This window comes from Benincasa hispida, chromosome 8 (assembly GCF_009727055.1).
Source record: "Benincasa hispida cultivar B227 chromosome 8, ASM972705v1, whole genome shotgun sequence".
Taxonomy (NCBI): domain Eukaryota; kingdom Viridiplantae; phylum Streptophyta; class Magnoliopsida; order Cucurbitales; family Cucurbitaceae; genus Benincasa; species Benincasa hispida.
The window spans coordinates 1,392,530-1,395,525 of record NC_052356.1 but is presented as its reverse complement, the minus strand read 5'-3'; positions in this window follow the sequence as shown (position 1 = coordinate 1,395,525).

Sequence of the window (2,996 nt, the reverse complement as noted above, 5' to 3'; positions counted from 1 at the left end):
ATGTCACCACATAAAGTTCAAGTATTCATATAATAGTCATGGATCTTTAGTTTATTGTATTTAGTCTTTACAAGTGCAATTTACATATTAAACAACAGTTTTATTGAATAAACCTCAATAACATCTTTATTGATAATAAAAAATGTTTAACATTACAAACTACGAGTTTAAGACATACAACCCAACAACCTATGGTCATCCTAGTGAAATGTAGGTCTCTTCAAGTAACGGTGTTATAAAGAGAGACTAATCATTTCATGCTCCGGTCTTATACAAACTCTTTGTATAGGATACCCCCACTCACATATTTCCACATGAATGATCAGGATCAGATCATTTGTAACATTTTATAACAATTGTAACAAGTACAAAGTGGGTCCTATCCATAGTGTCACCAAGATAAGGTACCCAATCTTATCTATATACTACAGACCATTTAAGTTATTACTTAAACATGATCTACTTGTATGTTAGTCACATACATGTTTAAGCTACATTAAATAACTTAGGATCTTAGTTTTAGATTTGGATTAATGCAAACTTAATGTCAAATAAAATAACACTTTATTTTATTAAATAAAGAATTTGTGTATAAATAATTTACAAACTATGAAACCCATGAGATTTAGGATATCAACCCCAACAGTTTATATGTTGCATATTGTATGCCATGTAATTTAAAATCCCACCATGGGATTAAACATGTTCATGCATTATACTTGTATATAATTGTTATATAATATGATAGCATGTTTTAATATTTCATTAGTATAATACAAGAGTTATATTATTTGATGAAGTGGTGATCATGCATTATATATATGTGTGTGTGTGTGTGTATGCATGATGTATGTTAGATAGTATGCATGTTATAATATAATTGTTATATTACATAGTTTAATGCATGATTAAATTTTGCATAATTTAATTTTCATTAATCTTATATAATAGTTTTATTATGTTCGTTAATGAAAATAATAAGATGCATGTTATAGATTTTAATTTTTTCGACATAAAAGTTATATGACAGAAATTGGAAATTAAAACTTTATGCTAAAATGATTCTAATAAGATTAGAAATAAGAAAATCTTTTACTTGTTTTAACAGGATTAAACTAAGTTAATAAAAGATTATTTTATAAGATATTGACTATAAGGGATCTTTGTCTAAGAAAGGTTCTATCTAACGATTTGGGTATTTAAGTTGACGGAAACGTGACACTCTTACCGAGGAACCTACATGGAAAGTGAATTAGTCAACATCTTATAAGCATGCAATAATGCATTAATTCATTAAAGTGTTTGGTGAATTAAGACATTATGTTAAACTATGAAATTCAAGCATTATATTGGAAAAACTTAAACATCACTTAGATTAACGACTTAGCCTAAGTTTAACTAAGTAATGAACCCTAATTCATAATATAGTTAGTGGGAGAAATAGTATATTTGATATACATTTACTCTCACATTCTCAGTTAAAAGTTCACATCGTGAGATCTATACTCGACCTCGTGGTGTCCTGTGTGCATCCTCACTTCGAAAGGTGTTTGTATGGCTCAATGCCAAGGTAAATTGAGAGAGTATTTATAGTGAGTGGAAGAACGATATGTGTCAACATTCCTATGGTCTCCTTCATTAGTTTTCATATGATTTCATACTAGGTCTCATGATGCCCTGGGTGTATATTCCCTCGGAAGGTGTTTGTATGGAGTTAATATCAGGGAAAACTCTAGTAACGGATATGGTCACCTTAGTTTTTGTACCAATATGGTTTTTCTCTTCGATTGACTTATTGAGGTGCAACCCTAGGATCTAAACCGGTTACAATCACAAGAACCATTAAATAAGTTAATGTTTTCTTAACTAAAATAGTGGTAACTAAACACTAAAGGAATAAGAGTTATTCTAGAGTATTGTTTGACAGAGAGGGTCTGAATTTCGTGAAGGAATAACTGACTATCCTTCGGTGGTTTTTTGTTCTAAATCACTTAAGTATCATTGCAAAATAATATGAATTTAAAGGTTTTTGTTATTATTCTTACGAAACTAGATTGGTTTTAAAGAGTTATGTAGTTACCTAACTTAGATTAAAATTTGTTTATTTTTCAGCAAAAATGGCCAGTGCGGTAATTAATTTGCTTTCTGCTGACAAACTTACTGGCGATAATTACACATGGAAAAGCACAATTAATACTGTGCTAGACATTGACAACCTGAAATTCGTCTTAATTGAGGAATGTCCTCAAATACCCACATCTAATGTCACACAAAATGTTCGTGAGGCATATGAAAGATGGATTAAGGCCAACAAAAAGACTTGTGCATATGTCTTGGCCAATTTGTCTTAAGTTCTAGCCAAGAAGCATAAGAACATGGTCTCTGCTTGAGAAATCATGGAATCATTGCGTGATATGTTTGGAGAATCGTCCACACGAGTCAAGCACGCCTTCAACTTTATCTTTAATGTTCAAATGCAAGAAGGGACCTTTGTTAGATAACATGTTCTCAACATGATGGTCCACTTCAATGTGGTCAAGATGAACAAGTCGGTTATTGACGAAGCCAGCCAAGTCAACTTTATTCTGAAGACTCTTCCGAAGAGTTTTCTCCAACTTTTCTATAATGCTATTATGAACAAGCTAGACTACAACCTAACCACTCTTCTTAATGAGCTGCTAACCTATGCGTCTTTGATGAAAGTCAAAGAGCAACATGTAGAAATAAATGTTTCCAGCTCTTCTATGAATTTTCACAAGGGTTTGACCTTTGGAAGTACACCTGGACCATCTTTTGGTTCAAGGAAATGGAAGAAGAAAAATAGTGGAAAGGGAAATAAAGTTGCCCTTCCTATTGCTGCCCAAAGGGAAACAAAGTCAAGCCTGCAAAGGGAATCTGTCTTCATTATAGCATAGACAGATACTGGAAGAAGAACTGCCCGAAGTACTTGGCTGAGAAGAAGAAAGCCAAAGATGGTAAATATAATTTTCTTGTCT